This window comes from Tursiops truncatus, chromosome 2 (genome assembly GCF_011762595.2).
Source record: "Tursiops truncatus isolate mTurTru1 chromosome 2, mTurTru1.mat.Y, whole genome shotgun sequence".
NCBI classification, from domain to species: Eukaryota; Metazoa; Chordata; class Mammalia; order Artiodactyla; family Delphinidae; genus Tursiops; species Tursiops truncatus.
Genome location: NC_047035.1, coordinates 22290182 through 22310944, shown reverse-complemented (window position 1 = coordinate 22310944; position 20763 = coordinate 22290182). Strand labels below are relative to the sequence as shown.

The 20763-nt window shown below is 38.0% G+C and overlaps 1 protein-coding gene across 4 annotated transcripts in view; it reads right to left on the bottom strand.

Moving 5' to 3' along the window:
- Positions 1 to 20170, bottom strand: part of CEP128 (centrosomal protein 128) — a 439104-nt gene extending 418934 nt beyond the window's left edge. For 2 of the 4 annotated variants that reach the window (XM_033850758.2, XM_073800169.1), the window contains exons 1-2: positions 19935 to 20170; positions 17954 to 18108 (exon numbers count right to left, since the gene is read on the bottom strand). The gene's annotated coding sequence lies outside the window, so the exon portion shown is untranslated. The remainder of the gene's footprint in view (positions 1 to 17953; positions 18109 to 19934) is intronic. The other 2 variants (XM_033850760.2, XM_033850761.2) reach the window with 2 other exon arrangements.
- Between the last annotated feature and the right edge of the window lie 593 nt (positions 20171 to 20763).

The following is a 20763-nucleotide window of genomic DNA, read 5'->3' as shown; positions in this document are numbered from 1 at the left end:
TTATTACATTAGCCCTTTGCCACATCATAATTTCTAACACATAGCTTGAAAACACAAGTCATTTCCACATGTAATTCTCCCTCCTTTGTTTTTTCTGGTTTATGAGCAATTCCTCAGACATTTACAACTCCAAATAATAATAATCACTTAGTTTTGTGCAATGCTCCTAAATTTTATAAGCTCTTTCACATACAGTATCTCACATAACTCTACCAACAACACTGTAAGGTATATGAGACACATAGATTGGTATCTCTACAATGAAGAAGAAAAAAAAACACAGATATTCTCTAAGGCTAAAACCTGCAGGTCTCAATATTAGTCTGATGTCCATTCTTTTTTCTTTAATTTATTTATTTTATATTTTTGGCTGCATTGGGTCTTTGTTGCTGCGCACAGGCTTTCTCTAGTTGCAGCGAGCGGGACCTACTCTTTGTTGCGGTGTGCAGGCTTCTCATTGCGGTGGCTTCTCTTGTTGCAGAGCATGGGCTCTAGGTGCACAGGCTTCAGTAGCTGTGGTGCACAGGCTCAGTGGTTATGGCTCACGGGCTGTAGAGCACAGGCTCAGTAGTTGTGGAGCGCAGGCTTAGTTGCTCCGCGGCATATAGGATCTTCCCCGACCATGGCTCGAACCCACGTCCCCTTCATAGGCAGGTGGATTCTTAACCACTGCACTGCCAGGGAAGCCCTAGTCTGATGTCCATTCTACTAAGCTATGAGAACATGTGCATCTTTAAACAAAAATACAACACACAGAGAATGACCTAAAATAAAAGAATTCCATTCACTGTACAGTGAACACTCTCATACACCTTAATTTAAAATATAGTAGAATTGAACAAATGCAGTAGAGGTACAAACTCTACAATAACAAGTGTGTGAGAAGATGGAATCTTCAACATCTCCACCAAAACAGAAAGCCAAACATCCTGAATATAATGTCATCAGTAGAAAAGTCTCTAAATATGCTTTCCTCCCATCCTTACCTCGATTTTCAATCTAATGCAAAAGAAAATTATTTCATGCAAGACGATCTCAAAAGTTTCAGAATACCTTTTATAGAAATTGAAGAAATGAAATATATTTGTAACAAAGAAGCATCAGAGAAAATTCAATTATCAAAAGTGAAAGTTTGAGTATTCCAATAATTTCATTTTCTGCTTAATAGAAGGTTAACATAATCTTTATTTTAACATTAATTGTTATAATCTTCCTAAAATCTATATGGCCAGTTTTCTGGCCTTTGAAATACAGTATGATGAAACCTCTCTTTAATAATCAAGAATATTCTGAAATTTTTAGATCTTTATTCTGAATGCATCTGGGAAGTACATGACCATACATCTAAAGCCAAGATAAAGGGAATTTGCTAAATATGTATAGATTCTCGAGCATTTAATGAAAGTAGTCATGTTTTTAAAATATTAAATAAAATAAAACTAAATAAGATAAGCAAGGAAGCTTGCTGTGAGTTTAGGTTTTTCAAAGTGAAATACAGTCTGTCCTTGTAGCACCAGGAAAAGAGTCAACGGAACATCCAACTTCTTCAAACTGGCTGAGACAGGGCTAGCAAACACCTGTCACACTCGAGCCTCTCCTCTGCCCAGGTCTCTCAACTTCCTTCCTCACCTCTCTTCTCTGGTTCTCGCCCCCTTCCCCTGTCTAGAAGTACAAAGGTACAGTGCCCACGATGTAGCTCTCTAACGTCAAAAAACATGAACAAGAAACAGGCTGAAGCAACTGTTGGCTATGATTTTGGAGGATCACAACTGTTTAAATCCGAAAGAATAAACTTAAGAAGAAATCTTAAATGTAAAGTTCACCTTTATACTTAGGAAATCACAGGGGTGTGTGTGTGTGTGTGTGTGTGTGTGTGTGCGCGCGTGTGTGTGTGTCTCTGCACACCTGTGCGCACTCATGTGAGCACACCCATAAATCTATGTATGCCACATGACCTAAAATCGTTTGCTCTATGTAAATGTACTTTCCAACATTTTCCATTAGTGAAAACAGGAAAAATCAACATTTTCGGAGAGCCTGCTACAACGCTAAGTACTATATAGATGCTCACACAATCCAACTTAATTCTCATAATAACTTATTAAAATGGACAGTTAACCCCTAATCTATCGAGGATGCTGAGGGGGAGCTGTTAAGTAACAAGTCCAACACCATATAATGATTTTAAGTAGCAGACCAAGGATGCAGACCCAGGATTCAGCCAGGCTTCTCTACCTTCAGTATTCTTTTCATTCTACTTTGCTCTGCTGTCCCCTAAACACTACTTACGAACAATCTTAACAGTTAGTAAAAATCATTACAGGCAGCAGCAGGCCATGGTTCACATGTTGTCTACAGCCTCTTCAACCCCCTCTCATTTCATTTAAGCATAAAAATATCAAAATGAGGGAGGCTGGGAATCAAGTAGCAATATGAAATCTGTATTAGGCACCAGGAAAAAAACTAAGTGACATATCTATGCTGCATATAATAAAGAGCCTTAAAAACAAATCAAATCATTGGCCTCAGAGTAAAGGGGTTTTTATTTCCTGTTCCTTCTACTTGTTGTATAATGGAAAATAATAATTATGCCTGGATCTGTCAAAGTTTTGTATCTAAAAGTATAATGAATATCATTTTAATAAGTCAAAATTCTGGAAACTAAATTGGAGTTAGGATACCACGCAGAATAAAAAGGAAACATTGGAAACCAGATGTTAACTATAATGGCTACTGGTGAGAGCTGGAAACAAGATAACCATCTATGAGACAACCTGATTTTTTTGAGTACCAAACTTTTAATAATAATCAGTTATCTACACACAACTTTAATGGATATAAATGGTGTATCAGACTCATCTAATGAGCAGACAGTCTGAGTTTCAATTTGACTACAAACAGTGATAACTGAAAATTTTATGGTTTTTTTTAAAATTTGAGAAAATATTTAAAATATAAAATAGTAGAGACTAATATAACAAGCATGCATGTATCTACTACCTAGAATGTTATTATTCTTTTCTATTTCTGTCTTCTTTATTCTATTTCTATCACCTTATTTCCCTAGTATTTTAAAGAATATATTCTTAATATTGTTATTTCCCATTCTGACACGTGTGCTTCTAATATTTTTAATAAAATATTTAGAACGCTATAAATAAAGTCTTAGTACCCTCTCACACTACCCTCCACCCAGTACTACTCCTGCCCCACCTCCCCTGGGATAACTACCAGAATGATTTTGTGTTTAACTTTCCACACCACACTTCTATACTTTTACCGCAGGTATATGTACCTTGCAGTCTTTCTTAATGGAAAACACATTATAATCAGTTGATAAATATTAACAAGTAAAGACATGGGATATATGAATTTAAAACAGAAAATCTTAGCAGCATTACACAAAATTAACAACAGCATTAACTAAATTATTTGTAATTGTCACATTAAAAAAGAAAAACCTCTCACCCCTATTAAGGATTACATACTTTTAATAAGAAAAAAATCACACTTTCCAGAATGAATTTCACTATTTCACACAAAAGTCTTCAGCTTTTAATTTCAATTACTTTGAGCAATAAAAGATTTTCAAACTCCTGCATCTGATGGAACTCCTGTAGAAATATCAAGATTTTAAGGTGAGATATATCTGAGAATTTTGCATGGTTTTTTTTAATAGCTTATGAAACATTCACTTTTATAGCATATGAAAGGACTTCAATTACGTGTCATAAGGGTTGAAGGACTTTAAAGACATTAAAGAATCTGATTATAATAAAAAATAGAAATTAGATTAGTATTTTACTGTTGATAAAAACTTAGCACTTTCTAAAACTATTACTGACAATTCAAAAGGTCAAACACGCCTCTCATAGGTAACAGAGAGAGCACCTGACCCTAAACGTCACAAAGCAGAAGGCAGATATGGTGGCAGAGGTCCAATCTTACCAAAAGATGCCAGTCAGCCAACACCTCCACTCCCCAGACATGGAGTTGATGGAGGAAAAGAGAAACAAATGAGAAAGGATTGGCCACTAGAGTTGGCCCATGAAGATAGTTCCCAAGAGCTCCTTAAGATAACTAAGAAGAGAAGCACAAAACAGTAAGCGCCAATTATACACTCTTCACTGACCATTAAGAATGTACTATTTTATACTACAAATAAAAAATTAATTTTAAAAAAGTACTGTTTACCCTAATATCAGTGGCATTAATGAAAATAAGATTTTCAGGCCTCTGAAAATCTTCCCCCCAGTGAAATTGTGCCCAAAGTATTAGATTCATTCCATGTTGATAAAAGCATACTGAGCAGTAACATAAAAAAAAACAAACATGCATGGCCATGCAAAACTGTTCTATCTAAAACCTAAGAAATATAAATTATCAGTGAGATGCTTTTCTAGCCCATTAACTTGTTTTCCTTTAAATAATTATGTCTATGTTAGCCAGGTTGTAGGGGAAGGAACACTCCTAACCTCTCCTACTGGATATGTGTAAGTTGATATAAGTTGTCTGTTATGTCAGCAGTTTGTACATTTAACCTACCAACTACACTTCCAAAATTTCCCCTAACAAAATCATCTGAAATACATACAGAAATTTATATATAAGGATATTTACTGAGAAGTGATAATACAGGGAAAATAAAAACAACTTATATTTCAAATTATAAGAGAATGGTTAAAACACAGTACATACAGGTAGTAGAACAGTACACAGACATTAAAACCCTGTTTCTGGAGACATTAAACAGCAATGCAAGGGATAAAAGTATGAATCCCAATTTTGTAATAAACATTATATGATGTCTGTATGTGAATGCAAATTACCCATATACCAATTTAGAGGAGCAGGAAAGGACAATGACAAAAGGGGAAGAAAATAAAACTATACGTATTTACCATGTAGAGTTTACAGCCGATTTCTATTTTTTAAACATTCCTATCCTTCCTGAATTTTCTACAATGATTGACTAATCAGAAAGAAAAATATATAGTTAAAAGAAAGAAAAACAAATATAAAGATCCCCTTCAGAGATAGCAGGTTAATAACAAGTTGACAACCTGGAAAATGTGTTTAAATAAAAGCTATACATTCAGAACCCCCTTTTTCCTAGCAGCTGTTTCCTTTTCCTTCCTGGCAACTTACCTGACCATTCTTCCTAGTCTCCTAACATCTATCTAGGTAGGGTCATGTCACCAGTTCTCACCAATGAGCTAAAGAATTAGGATTTCAATGACAATCTCTAATGTTTCATACTGAAGAGTACTGGCTGGCCAAAGAAACCATTTATCATGAGTTTGTGAGCTAAAAGAATGATTTTTTTTTAATTATGTATGATTCTTTCTTTGCAATTTTGTTGAACGACAGTCATTAGATTCAAAAAATGATTCTCTTAAACATCCTAAATACTGGAATGAACTTAAAAATTGAAGGACTATGTGAAAATATATTAATGTGTACTGGCATGGCTTATGCAATCAAATTCTGCTTTGGAAAACAAATTTAAAGTGGTTCATGAATGATATTTAATCATTACTACAATTTGAATTCCAAAGAAGAATTATTAAGACTAGTAGAAAAACACCTAGTATGCTCAAGAAAAATCTTCATCATTATTTTTAAAGAGTTAAAAGAAAAAAGTTCAGTTGGATTAGAAATGCATTCTTATTACCATAAGAAATTTCAGCATGATGTTTGTTGACAAAAGAAAAGAATTGCTAAATTTGAAGAATGATTAAAGAACTCTTAAAGAACAATTTAAAGAAACTGAATCACCTGAATCCTGGTTAAATGTGAGAAAGGCATTTCCTTTAACTGGAGGAAAAGCAGTAAATACTCTCTGCAGCTTACTACCACCTACTGGTACAACAAAATTTACCATTGATGGGAAAGCAGTACTATTTACATTGTCTGCTTTTCAGATGCTGAGCTTCTTCCAAGACTCTGGAGAGGACTAAGATGGGTGACCTTGGGTGAAAGTCTCCAGAGACTTAGAGAAAGCTCTGGGTCTGAAAACAGATGGTACAATTCTTAGAATAGTTTATTTAGCTGCTCCCAACACATCAGTATTTAAAGGCATAAATATTGTTGTTTCTGCCTTAATGAACCTTATAACAAAGACATACGGCCACCAGAGCAAGTAATGAACCCTTCATCAATTCTCTCCCACTGAGGATCTATCCATCAAAAACAAATGCCCATATGCAAACCTGAACACTGCAAGAGAAGAAAACTGCATTCAGCCCTGTAATTTCAACCCTTTAATAAGAGAACTTGCAGTGAGTCTTTACAAACTTTCAAGTCCACCTCCTTTTTTATTTGACCTAAAGAGCCATCAGATTGTCTTCATTATAATGATGCACATTTGTATGTATGAGAGCTGTAATTTATTGATTCTCAAGCCTCTTTTCCTCAGAGCCAGTTTAAAACAATTAGGATTTGCAAGCTGGTCCATAAAAGATAAGCAACCAGCATCAGGGGTGATGTGTCACAAAGGCTGACTAGTGCATGTTAAAGAGGTGATTGCCTCTGTGGCCTCCAAGTGCCTCAAACGTCCCTGTCCAAGGCAGCTGTCCTCAAAGAACATATTCAAGGTAATGATGCTGATATTTAAAGGAGGTCAGGGGAGCTAGGGAGTGTATTTTAAGCCTAATCACTAACCAAGTTCAAAATTTTTAATACATTTCTCACTGTTTCAATAGCTGTAGGACGTGTGATTGCCTCATCCTTCAAGAGAAAAAGTTAACAAACCAGCAGAGATTACCATGTACAAACAATTATCACCTGTATCTGTCTTCTTTATGTCAGTCCTCCTCTGTAACTTAATCTCCTCAAACCCTTTTGGTAAATTCATATAAGATCAAAGTTAGATTGGAAGAATCAATACTGTCAAAATGACTGTACTACCCAAGGCAATCTACAGATTCAATACAATCCCTATCAAATTACCAATGGCATTTTTCACAGAACTAGAACAAAAAATTTTTTAATTTATATGGAGACACAAAAGACCCCAAATAACCAAAGCTATCCTGAGAAAGAAAAATGGAGCTGGAGGAATCCAACTCCCTGGCTTCAGACAATACTATAAAGCTACAGTAATCAAAACAGTATGGTACCGGCACAAAAACAGAAATACAAATCAATGGAACAGGACAGAAAGTCCAGAAATAAACTCACACACCAATGGTCAATTAATCTACAACAAAGGAGGCAAGAATATACAATGGAGGAAAGACATTCTCTTCAATAAGTGGTGCTGGGAAAACTAGACAGCTACACATAAAAGAATGAAATTAGAACATTCTCTAACACCATACAAAAAAATAAACTCAAAATGGATCAAAGACCTAAATGTAAGGCTGGACACTATAGAACTCTTAGAGGAAAACATAGGCAGAACACTCTTTGACATAAATCGCAGCAATATCTTTTTTGATCGACATCCTAGAGCAGGGGTCCCCAACCCCCAGACAGTCCATGGCCTGTTAGGAACCAGGCCACACAGCAGGAGGTGAGCGTCGGGTGAGTGAGCAAAGCTTCGTCTGTATTTACGGCCACTCCCCATCGCTCACATTACCGCCTGGGCTCCGCCTCCTGTCAGATCAGCAGCAGCATTAGATTCTCATAGGAGCGTGAATCCTACTGTGAACTGCGCATGTGTGGGATCTAGATTGCACACTCCTTATGAAAATCTAATGCCTGATGATCTGAGGTGGAGCTGAGGCAGTGATGCTAGCACTGGGGAACAGCTGCAAATACAGATTATCATTAGCAGAGAGGTTTGACTGCATGGAGACCATAACAAATCAATTGTTTGCAGACTCATATCAAAACCCTATCAGTGAGTGGCAAGTGAATACAAGCTCAGGGCTCCCACTGATTCTGCATTATGGTGAGTTGTATAATTATTTCATTATATATTACAATGTAATAATAATAGAAATAAAGTGCAAATTAATGTAATGAGCTTGAATCATCCTGAAACTATCCCCCCTGCCCTGGTCCATAGAAAAATTGTCTTCCATGAAACCGGTCCCTGGTGCCAAAAAGGTTGGGACTGCTGTCCTAGGGTAATGAAAATAAGAACAAAAATAGACAAATGGGGCCTAGTTAAACTTAAAAGCATCTACACAGCAAAAGAAAGCATAAACAAAATGAAAAGACAGCCCACAGAATAGGAGAAAATATTTTCAAACAAAAAGACCAACAAGGGGTTAATCTCCAAAATATACAAATGGCTCATGCAGCTCTATGTCAAAAAAACAAACAACCCAATTAAAAAATGGGCAGAAGATCTAAATAGACATTTCTCCAAAGAAGACATACAGAGGGCCAAAAAGCACACAAAAAGATGCTCAACATCACTAATTATCAGAGAAATGCAAATCAAAATGACAATTAGGTATCACCTCACACAGGTCAGGATGGCTATCATCAAAAAGTCTACAAACAACAAATGCTGGAGACGATGTGGAGAAAAGGGGACCCTCTTGCACTGTTGGTGGGAATGTAAATTGGCACAACCGCTATGGAGAACAGTATGGAGGTTCCTTAAAAAACTAAAAATAGAACTACCTATGATCAAGCAATCCCATTTCTGGGCATATCCAAAGAAAACCATAATCCGAAAGAATACATGCATCCCAATGTTCACTGCAGCACTATTTACAAAAGCCAAGACATGGAAGCAACTGAAATGTCCATCACCAGAGGAATGGATAAAGAAGATGTGGTACATATATACAATGGAATTTTACTCGGCCATAAAAAAGAATGAAATAATGCCATTTTCAGCAATGTGGATGGACCTAGAGATTATCATACTAGGTGAAGTAAGTCAGACAGAGAAAGACAAATATATGATATCACTCATATGTGGCATCAAATTTTTTAAAAAAAGATACAAATGACCTTATTTACAAAACAGAAACAGACTTATAGATATTGAAAACAAACTTATGGTTACCAAAGGGGAAACATGGCAGGGAGGGATAAGTCAGGAGCTTGAGATGAACACACACACACACACACACACACACACACACACACAACTATATATAAGACAGATAACCAACAAGGACCTACTGTATAGCACAGGGAACTTGACTCAATATTCTGTGATAACCTATATGAGAATCTAAAAAAGAATGAATATATGTATATGTATAACTGGCTCACTTTGCTGTACACCGGAAACTAACACAACATTGTAAATCAACTATACTCCAGTAAAACTAAAATTGAAAATAGAATATTTAAGAGTAACTGGGATTGGGAGAGCTTTTTTAGAGAAAAGTGGTCAGGACAGGGGTCTCATAATCAGAGAACTTAATGATGAGAAGGAACCAGTCACACGGACATCTGGGGGGAACCGAATTCTAGACAGGCGGAAGAGCAAATGCAGAGCACATGAAGTAGGAAGGAGTTTGGCAGGTTTGAGAAACAGCAAAAGGCAGGAGCACAGAGAGCAAGGAGTAAGGTGGCATGGGATGAAGTCTGAGAAGCAGGCTAGGGACAGCACATGGAGAGCTTCAAGGCTGAGAGAAGTGTGGATTTTGTTCCAGTCCTCATGTAAGTTCTACGAGGGGAGGCATTTACTCTACGTATTCACTGTTGACACCACAAGGCCCAGAACTCTAACACACCTGGCACTCGGAGGAGATCCGCTGGACTGAGAGTGAATCAAGAACACCAAACGTCAAGTCATCAACTGCCCACAACCCAAGGCCAGCTGCATGTGGCGGGGACATTTTCCAAGGTGACAGAGTGGTTGAGATCTCATGCCAAATCTTTAGCTTAAGACTGCTTGGGCTACTCAACAGCATCTATTACCACCTATACGAGGACGCATAAGAGGGAGCTAATTATAATGTGTCTTGCCCTGCTACTGAATAATTAAATGTTTTATTGTAATGTTACAATTTGAATTTATTATCTTTTGTTGGGGAATAAAATTAAACATAATGAGGACTGCTAGTCTCCTCACAAAAAAAGATCCAAGTCAACTGTCCAGTCCAGTAGCTAGTTCTCAGTTAAGCCAGGAGATAATATAAGCCACAGGAACAGAATCAAAGAGGTACAACAGATTCATGCATTCGTCATTTACTGAATCGTCACTACATCAAAAATGAAAGATGAAAGTAAGTAAGTCACAGTCCATGATGGGAGAGAAAGACTTGTAAAAGTTCTATATATGGCGAACTAAGTAACAGGACAAAATGCCAGGGGAGTCAGGTTAGGATCTTTCCACCCATCTGGAAGGATGAGAAGAAGTTTGACAGATGGATGAGACAAAGAAACGAGATTCAGTTAAAAACCATCTGTCTCAGAGGAACTAGAGAAGAGACAAATAAGCAGAGCTCTCCCATCCTTCCACCAGGGCATGGCTATAAAACTATCTCCGGATATTCCTAGATATCCCCTGGGCAGGAATGGGTGGGTGAGTGGGTGAGTAAAATCATTCCCAGTTGAGATCTGATTTACAGAATTAAGTATATATGTATACTAACATACATATACTATATTCCAAATACACTAGATTTGATTTTTTATTGTATGTTCCACTTATTCCTGTTGTTGCCATCCATTTCCTCTCTTCGTCTCTCCTCCTTCCTCCCTCCCTCCCTTCCTCTATCTCTCTCACACACACATACCTCTACTCCATGGATGATGCCAGGAGGACTCAGCCCCCGGGCTCCATTTTGCTCCCCTTGCTGGAGTTAAGAGGGCAGAGTCACATGGACCAGGACCCATCAAGCAGGGGGCAGGGGCATTTCTGGAAAAGGCTATGTGGCATACAAAATGACTGTTTACTCAGACATGGAGATAAAACTAGTAGCTGCTTGATTATATATCTGCCAGTTGTTAAAAATTAGTGCAGTTTTAAAAGAAAATAAAGTTACTTAACAACTCTTTCCCTGTCTCGCAGATATTTTAGACTCTTACACCTACACATACTTCTAAAATAAATGAGGCAGTTTAAAAAATTAAATTAAAACATGTCAAGATAAAAAACAATAAACAAAAGCCCAAGAGAAAAAAAAAAAACAGAAATGGATGCTAACAAACAGAAGATGGATTTCTTACTTGTAGTTAAGCCCTAGAATTGTACTCTCTCTATTTGCTGACAGATAAAAAATAAATACAAACTACACTATTCCCGAAACAGCAGACAATAATGCAGCCCTCTAGGGGTGCAGCCAACCCCTAATAATTGTCCAAACTGTTCCAGATTGGGCAAGAGATCAGCCTGGGCAAAGACAGAGCTAGGATCCCCGAGTTTCTAACACCATTCTGTTTAAATCAGAGGATGAAAAGTGGAGAACTATAGACCAAATCCAGCCAACCAATATGTATTTTTAAATAACACTCATTGTGTTACCTTAAAACCTTAATTTGAAAACAAAGAGACTTCACATAAAAAATCTAATTTCCAGTTTTTCTAGAAAAATCCAAAGATCTGGCAACACTGGGGATGAATTTTCCCGTGGCGACACAGACGTAAATAGTGGCTGCCCTGGAGTTTGTCATGTACCTTCCTCTTGCCCTTTGCCCTTTGCAGTCCCCACGGGGCCTGCTTCAGCAGTGTGTTACCCAATTAGCAGTTGAGTTTGTAACCCTATTTTGGATAAAGAACCAAGACAAAGGAAGTTTATCAGCCTCATTCTCCAGTTAAAAATGAGCAATTCAGCTGTGAAGAATTAATCAATGTTAAATGCTCGAAAGATAATGCTTTCCTCTACAGACCAGAAGGGAAATATTGAGTAATACAGCTTCGATATTAGCCATGCCTATACACTGTAAAACCAGAACAAGATACAAGCATTGAGCATAAGGACTTGATTTTCAGCAAACTACTTAGAATGTTTTCACACTATTGTATATAGAAGAAATTAAATGCAGAACAGTGTTGTACCTTGCATAATCTGGCTCCAATTCTTCACCCCTCCCAAGATGCACTGCCCTCCCACCATAGGTAGAGTTACCCCCTGTCTCTGAGCTCAGCTATTTGACCTACTTTGGCCAATTGGATTTTCACTGACATGGCACAAGCAGATGCTTGAAATGGGATTACGCACTGGAACCTACTCCCCCACAACTCTTCCATCACCATGAGGACATGCCCACGCTATCCCACCGGAAGGTGTGGGAAACGTGGTTGCCCCAGTGGCTTCCAGCTTGGATCAGCAGACCAGACAGCTGAGCTCAAACAAATGAGTCTAGCCAAGATAAGCAGACAAAGTGTACTGTTGTATACCGGCAAGGTTTTATTTATTATGCAGTAAAGGCCAACTGATATATATAGGTTACTAGTAAGTCATTTGATTTGGTTCAGAAGATGGTTAATTTCCTGACGTTTCCTCTCGAGCCTGCTCTCCTTGAGAAAACAGGTTGGTTTCAGCCTCTTCTAACCGTAGAAGCAAAAAAGGACAGGTTCATACTAGGATGCACAAAATAAGCATTAACAATTGATATAACAAGTGACAGGCCACCAATTTTTGAGAAAGTAATCATAAATATCAGTTGGAGCCATTTATTTGTTCCCTGTAACGTTAAGGTTTTCAAAAGAAACATACGGGCTTCCCTGGTGGTGCAGTGGTCGAGAGTCCGCCTGCCGATGCAGGGGACACGGGTTTGTGCCCCGGTCTGGGAAGATCCCACATACCGCAGAGCGGCTGGGCCCGTGAGCCATGGCCACTGAGCCTGCGCGTCAGGAGCCTGTGCTCCACAATGGGAGAGGCCACAACAGTGAGAGGCCCGCATACTGCAAAAAAAAAAAAAAAAAAGAAAAGAAACATACTATTTCTTAAGTGTATTATAAAGCTTATTTGTTTTCTTCCTATTAGTTTTTCAAGTAGAAACAGAAACTCCTCTTGACTTTCCTAGTGAACAAAACAACATTAAAAATTTTAAGAAAGGGAAATATTTCTTATTGCTATTTATACCTTAAATTTGCATATTACTTTATAGCTTACAAAGAATTTTCATTAGCATTTTCTCTTTTGATCTCCACCTGAATCCTATAAAGTTGGTATAATTACAACCCTTTACTTTTGTTGCTAAAGGAAAACAAAGTTTTAAGTAAAATACTTATCCATGATTGCTTTGATAAAGTTACAACAACAGAACTGGAACCTAGATCTTGTGTCTCTAAGCCAGTGCCTTTTCCACAGCATTCTTAGATGCAAAAGAACTGTGTAAATTCCAAATACATTGTCCAATCACTGAAATGTCTGGGGGTTCTTTTGTCCTTCCCTACCATATTTCTTATGATCCATTCCCCCCACTATACACACACAACCAATGCATTTAAGGCCAAACTATTCCATATGTACCCATTTACTCAGAACTAAAGGTTTATATAATGAATACAGTATAAGATAATAAAGTATTAATACTATGTAAATCTGCTATACATCCAATTTTCTACAGCTATTTTAAGATGAGTTTTAAATAATCCTGTCTCGTATTAGGAATATTTACAACCTCTTTCAAGCCGAAAAGCATTCCCTTTTTTTTTCCCAGAAATCATATCCTAAAGCCTTAAACTTAAAAAAAAAAAGTATTATGAATATTTTTCCTCCACTCTTTCTCAAATCCCATATTTCTTTCTTCCCCCACTCTTCTTTTACTTTATATCTTTAGATCTCCCTTTAACTCTTCTATAATAATGAACTGGAACACTTTTTTACTGTACTTACAAATATGATTACTCAAGAGTTTGGTATTTTTTATTCTTAATTTTTAAAGTGGGTAAAAAGAATGATGTATATATTCTTTCCAAGATATAACAAAAACTTCTAATTTTTTTTAAAAGGTGATTGGCATACTTTGTACCATGAACTGTTTCCTTTAATATTTTTAAATGTATACATAAAAATTTTAAAGATATAGAATTAGAAAGGAATCCAACTATAATAAAATACAGCTCAATATCATATAAAACCAGTTACATTGAAACACTGAATTACTGCAAGTACATGGATGTAAACTCCACTTAAGAACCTCAATTTTAAAAACTTTCAAAAAACAAAAGTTGAAATAATAATGCTGAATAGCTAATGCTCTAACATTACAGCTTGCTCTATGACAATAAGCCTACAAAGTACCATTGTCATCGTGATATGTAGAGAAGAGGCTTAAAGAAGCTAGGTGAGGTACCCAAGGTTACACAGCTTCCAACAGCAGAGCCGAGTCGTGAGCCTTTCTTCAAGGCCCAGATTCCTAACCATGTATGTATCCCTTCTCATTACCACCAGCGCCATTCATAATTCAGGACTTTTCTTAACTCATTACTAGCCACTATAATGGTTTCTCTGAGTCTTTTTCTGTCCATTCCAACCTTCACTGACACTCCACTGCCCATGTGATTGAGTCTAGGTTCTTGAATCAGGAATTCAAGACCCTAATCAAGCCACCCTTCTCTTAACGAAAGAATCATAGAAAATATAAGGCCTACATTTAGCTATTACACCAGCTATTCTCCTACCACTTCCATCCCTCACTAATGCCATTAGGTCTGACTGAAATGCCGTCTGCTGTCGACCATTGCCACCTATATAAATTCCACCCATCTTTCCAGGTAAAGGTCAAATAATACAATCTCAGCGAAGCCTTCCATCTCCAGCCAGAAGTGATCTTTTCTCTGTCTGCATACTTATAGTTCTCTACTTATAGCAAGACAATAATTAAACATGTCCATAGTATGTAATTATTCCTGCCACAGAATCTTTTTCAATTTCTCAAATATGTTATGCTCATCTCACCATTATACCTATGCTGGATTCACCACCTAGAACATTCTTTTCACTCCTTTCCTTTGGCTAACTCTTACTTGTCCTTCAAGTCTCAGTTCAGAGGAAACTTCCTCTAGAAAGCCTTCCTTCACTGCCCCCACCTTAACCCTGGGCCAAGAGCCCACCTTGGACACCAACTCCTCACAGCCCAGACATAGCTAACTGGCTGTTTACTTGTCTGTCTCCCTTCTAGTCTCTAAATCTCATCATAGACTCCATCTACTTTGTTCATGGCTGTATTTCAACACCGACCATAGCGCCTGGTGTGTAGCTGGAATATTTTTTAATGAATTTACAATTAACTTCTCCTTATTACACTGTCTGATTAATCCAGAGACAAATTTCAAAGTACAGGACTTTGCAATTGGTGATTCTAATTAAATAATTGTTGGATGAAATAATTTTTGCAGTAAATAGCCTAGATTAATTATCTTAAGTCCTCAGACAATATGGATTGAACTGCAAAACGGTATAAATATGAATACTTGATATGTCTTTAGAGTAAACAAGGATAATCATTTCAAATTCATTTGAATGTGTTAAAACTTATAACTGAATCAAACCTAGGTCTGCTTGAATTATTGCAAATCACTTTCTCATTGCTATTTGCAGCTACTACATTCACCAATTATTATTTATTGGTACTATAAAGCTCTACACACTCCAAATTACCTAGGCTCTTTACTATCTGTGTCCATTCTCAGTACTGTTTTAATGTACCAATTACCACTCATAAGCTAACCCGTTTTTGCCATTTTAAAGCCTTCACTCTCCCGCCATCGAGCTTTTTCCTTCTTCCTACAATCTATAAAATTATGTCTTCTTTTTTTAATTTAACTTTTTTTTAATAAATTTATGTATTTATTTTCAGCTGCATTGGGTCTTTGTTGCTGCACGCGGGCTTCCTCTAGTTGCGGCGAGTGGGGGCTACCTCTTCCTTGCAGTGCGCAGCCTTCTCATTGCGGTGGTGGAGCACGGGCTCTAGGCACGTGGGCTTCAGTATTTGCAGCACACGGGCTCAGTCGTTTTGGCTCGCAGGCTCTAGAACACAGGCTCAGTAGTTGTGGCGCACGGACTTAGTTGCTCCGCGGCATGCAGGATCTTCCCGGACTAGGGCTCGAACCTGTGTCCCCTGCATTGGCAGGCCGATTCTTAACCACTGTGCCACCAGGGAAGTCCCTCTTTCTTTTTAAATAATCAGAGTTCACTTCTTCCAAGAAGTCTGTCTTCACTAAAAGCCTAGTTCAGGCTTAGCCTTAATTCACCTATTCATTCATCTATGAGCTCATTCATTCATGAGTACCTGTTTCATGGCAAACACTGTTCATAAAGTAGATTTTAAATGTTCATCAGCTAAATGGATTCATGTAACCACAAATACTCCCATCTCCCAAACAATCCAAGTACCAGTATTGTACAGATATATATCAAGGGTTATATGAATTTCAGGGAGGTGCTAAATATCTGATAAAGACCTGATAAGCCTCTTAGCATCATTCATAATTATTAATAAGACACCAGAAACAAGGTTGAAGAACTAAAGTAAAAACTCAGAAAAATATTTGGATTATATGAAAACCAAAGAATTTATCATCTCTTTAAAAAAATAGAAAAAAGAACATTCCAGTAGTAAAAGGTCCACAGGATAAACAGGCAATTCACAGAATACATGTAATATATTCTATTTCACTAATTAAAGAATTACAAATTAAAGTAATGATATTCCTTTTTATCTGTTTTGTACCTGTGAAAAAAAGTTCTCACCACCAAGGGCACACCTTGCTGTAAGAATATTAACTAGGATAGCTTTTCTAAAGAACAATCTGGCAAGTAAAAATAAGTAACATGCACATGTTTTGACCCAGAGATTCTACTTCTATAACTATATCCCTAAGAAAAACAAAAGGAGATGTATGTATAAGATGTATGTATACCCTTAGATGTAGATGTCGGTAAAAGAGCTTCATGGCAGAATTATTTATAGTAGTAAAAAAAAAAAAAACCACAAATCCACTGATAAGGGATACATTAAATGTATCTAGTCATTTGGGATACTATGTAGCAGTTAAAAGAGACAAGGTAAAATTTTATATGTACATTATTACAAGAAAGAAAAACGCTACAGAATAGTACGAATATATTGAAACATTTCATATTAGAATCAACCCAGTGACATTATTGCATGGATTACAGTGAATCTACTCTAGGTTATTTATATATTACTCCCAAATGTGTTAAGACTGCAGTTGAAAATTTCTGGACTAAATTATCCTAACAGGCCCCTCCAGCTCTAATATTCTTTCATTCTAAGAACCTTTTACACATTTATCTTAAACAAAGTGTTATTACAAGACCCCAATCGGTCTTCCCTACATGTTTAAGTGCCCTTTATCTAAATGAAACGTGAAAATGCTAAAGTGTCCCGAATTTTAAATCTATGATGCAAAACCTGAGTTAATACTATCCTCTTGATTATCAATGACAATTTATGTTGCATACATACACTTATAGAAATCACAGATACAGTTACCGCTTACCTCAATAATAACATAAAGACCATTATATTGATATCTTGAAAAAAAACTAAGAAAGATAATAGAAGCCTTTGAACATTTAAAGAGATGAATAACAAGAAACGTGGCTTATGTGGTACACAATATAAAAATACTAACCGCAAATCAAACCCTATTAGAGGGCAATCAGAGACCACAATGTGGCCTCTGTGTAGTGGGCAGGACTGGGATTTAGAGTCAGAAGACCTGGGGATGAAGACCACTCTTCTGGCTGCAGAATCCAAGCAAACCAAATAACCTATCTGAGCCTCAATTGCCTCATTTCTAAAATAAACAGAAGGATAATAAATGTATTATATACAACATGTAAAAGGTACCTATACAGGGCCTGAGACAAAATAGGTTCTCAAATACTTGTCTAATAGAAGCAGGTGCATTATTATTGCTTTTATTAAGGTATCTAGTTCGTTCCCCTGAATTTTTGTAACACTGCATGTACAACCATCCTATTTAATTGTGATACTGCATGTTAGAAAGGGGTTTCTTGCTCCTTACAAGCCTATTTGTTGCCATATTCTTTTCCACTATAAATATGCAAAAATATGTTATCTCAGAAACTCAGGGAGGAAGCATACTTACAAAGCACACCCCCAAAACTCTGTGTTGCTGTCCTCTGAGCTCAGTGCTCTTCTTAGGCACGTAAGTCTGCCTCCTATCATTTCTTCATGAGGTTCAGGGCAAAAGGCCTAGTCAAATGGATGATCTTGGTTGCCCCTACACTTTCCCCAAACCACCTACAGATAAATGAAACAAGGAGTAAAACACACCCACAACCTTAATTTTTTTTAAACAATTCAAGATAAAAATAAGCTCATCCTATGTACAGTTTGTGTACACAGCAGAGAATATATCACATCAAGTCAGAGAACAGAGAAAATGTTCCTTGGATCATGCAAAAGACCCACTGAAGTCACAGGAATTCTTCACACCCAAGTGCCCAGCCAGCATACTCCTCACCGGTGACTTCCGCCCATACCTGGTCATGCCTTGGGCAGGCTAGAGCATGTCGCAGTGTGAACTGTAGCCCAAGTCTAGCCAAAGATACTATCCCTAAGCATGTCTCTCAGTGGGTAAACTAAGGCAGGTAACGAAATTAATATGTTACTTCTGAATTTAATGGCCTGACTGTATTTCCAAGCCAGTAAATGAACTACATGCTAGCACTCCTAAAGGAAATATTTTGTAAACTGCCCAGCTCTTCCTACACTTAGTATTGCAATTAAATAAGTAAAAGTAAAATGCCTTTGGTTTGAAGAGCTGTGTACAGAAATACTCTCAGTTCTTTGTGACGCCTTTCAAAGTAGTAAGAATCCATTGAAAATTATCCACAGAACGGCTGGTTGTCCACAGAAAAAACATATCTGAGAATACATCTATCAACCACTCCAAGAAAAAAGGTATTTTCTTAATCAAAACATACAGTCAAGAGAGTTCAAGTTGACCCAGAGGTCATGCAATGGCAGAGAGGACACAGGTATGATGCATGCTTAACTCTTTTAACAAAGCAGCTACTACCTTCATTCTGTGAGTCACAGACACCCCCAAATTTCTCTGTGCCAACATGAAACTACCAAAATTTTAATCTTCTATCTGTGCTGTCCAATACAATAGTCACTAGCCATATGCGACTAATGTGCTGTAAATGTAAACTAGATGCAATACTTAGCACCTTTTTTTAAAGTTTTTTAGGATGTAAAATATCTCAAGTTTCACACTGACTACAGGTGGAAATGAAAACATTTTGGATCTACTGTGCCAAACCAATTACTTAAAGAAATTCCACCAGCTCCTTTTTACTTGTTTAGTGTGCGTGAGTACTAGAAAATTTCACCTTGCGGTGTGGCTCACACTATGTTTCTATTAGCACAGCTCTGTATAGTTAATAAAAATAAATTACTAATATTGAGCACTCCCAATGGCCCAGGCCCTGTGTTAGATAGATACTCTACGTAACACTTGGCACAAGGATACAAAGCGGTTTTACAAGATGTCCGCGGCGGTGACTGAGCTTCATCAAACCGACAAAGGATGCAGCTGGAATTCAATGTCAGGTGTTTCTACGAAATAACTCAAATACGGGGCTGTTCAACAGCTGACACTGGGGCAACTCCCATGTTGGCATAGGAAAGACAAGTCATTGATACAGCGTTCCCAAGGGTAGCAAATTTTTGTGACTCTAAAACATGTACAAAACGTCCAACTATATCCCAGGCCAGGCAAGTACACGCCAGAATGAGGCCAAACTCCTTGACAGCTCAAGCTTCACAGCTCCTAGTGGCAGGACAAGCCGCTCTCAAAGAGAACGAAGTTCAAACTCCCTGCATGACTTGACCAGGACCTGACTGTGGACACCCACGCCGAGGGAGGGGGGCGTCGGGGTGCCAGGCACGCCGTCTCCCCCAACTTTAGCACACCAACCACCCATCCACGGCCTTACCCCAGATCTCCGGGCGGCTTTGGCGTCCCCACCCCTGGGACGAGGGGAAGCGGGACCTAAAACGTCTACGACAGGATAGGGAAGTGGTAAATAAAGAGCGAGGGGACGGTGGGGCGCAGGTACCTGAAACAGAAGAGGACCCCAGGTCCTTAATGCCGGATCATTGCCGAGGCCCCACCCGGCTCCCGCGGCCACCAGTGACCCAGAAGGTGTAACTGACTGGACGCAGCGACGCAACCGACTCTGCTCTCCCCAGACTCGCAGCTATGGCAACTTGAACTAGCCGCCCAGCCGCGGCAAGTGTACAGTGCCCCGCTGCTACCACTTGGTCCTCTGGGGGTTGTAGTCCGTCTCATGCTCAAAAGCAAGGAGTTACTAGGGGAGTGGGGCCCCAAAAGAAACTGCATTTCCCAGGATGCCATACGACTGGCCTTGGGGTGACTTTTCCGGAAGAAGCCGAATTAGCTGGCACCTGAGTCCCTCGGCCGCGCCCTCTTGCCCTGTTCTTTATTTTTTAAAGGGCCAGTAACTCCTATAAGCGACAAACACCAGATAATGAGCTGAGAGCTGCTTTAGCCCTGACTCTAGCATAATCAGAAATGTCTAAAATATTTACTTTGTAAAAAATAACAAAAAAATCAAAGTAGCTGCAATACTAACACAAACTATGTTTCTTTTACTCCTTGGGGAACAGGGAAGCGTAACTTCCAGCACTGAAATGTAAAAATCCCCTTAATACCAGGACCCAATGTCTTTTTCATTTCTTTTTCTTTTTTAATTTAATTTAATTTATTTATTTTTATACAGCTGGTTCTTATCAGTTATCTATTCTATACATATTAGTGTATATATGTCAATCCCAATGTCTTTTTCTAAAGGCTCACAAATTCTTAGAACTGGAAGCGAACAGGGAAGATTATCTAATTAAACCCTTTAGGCCTGGAAAGAGTAA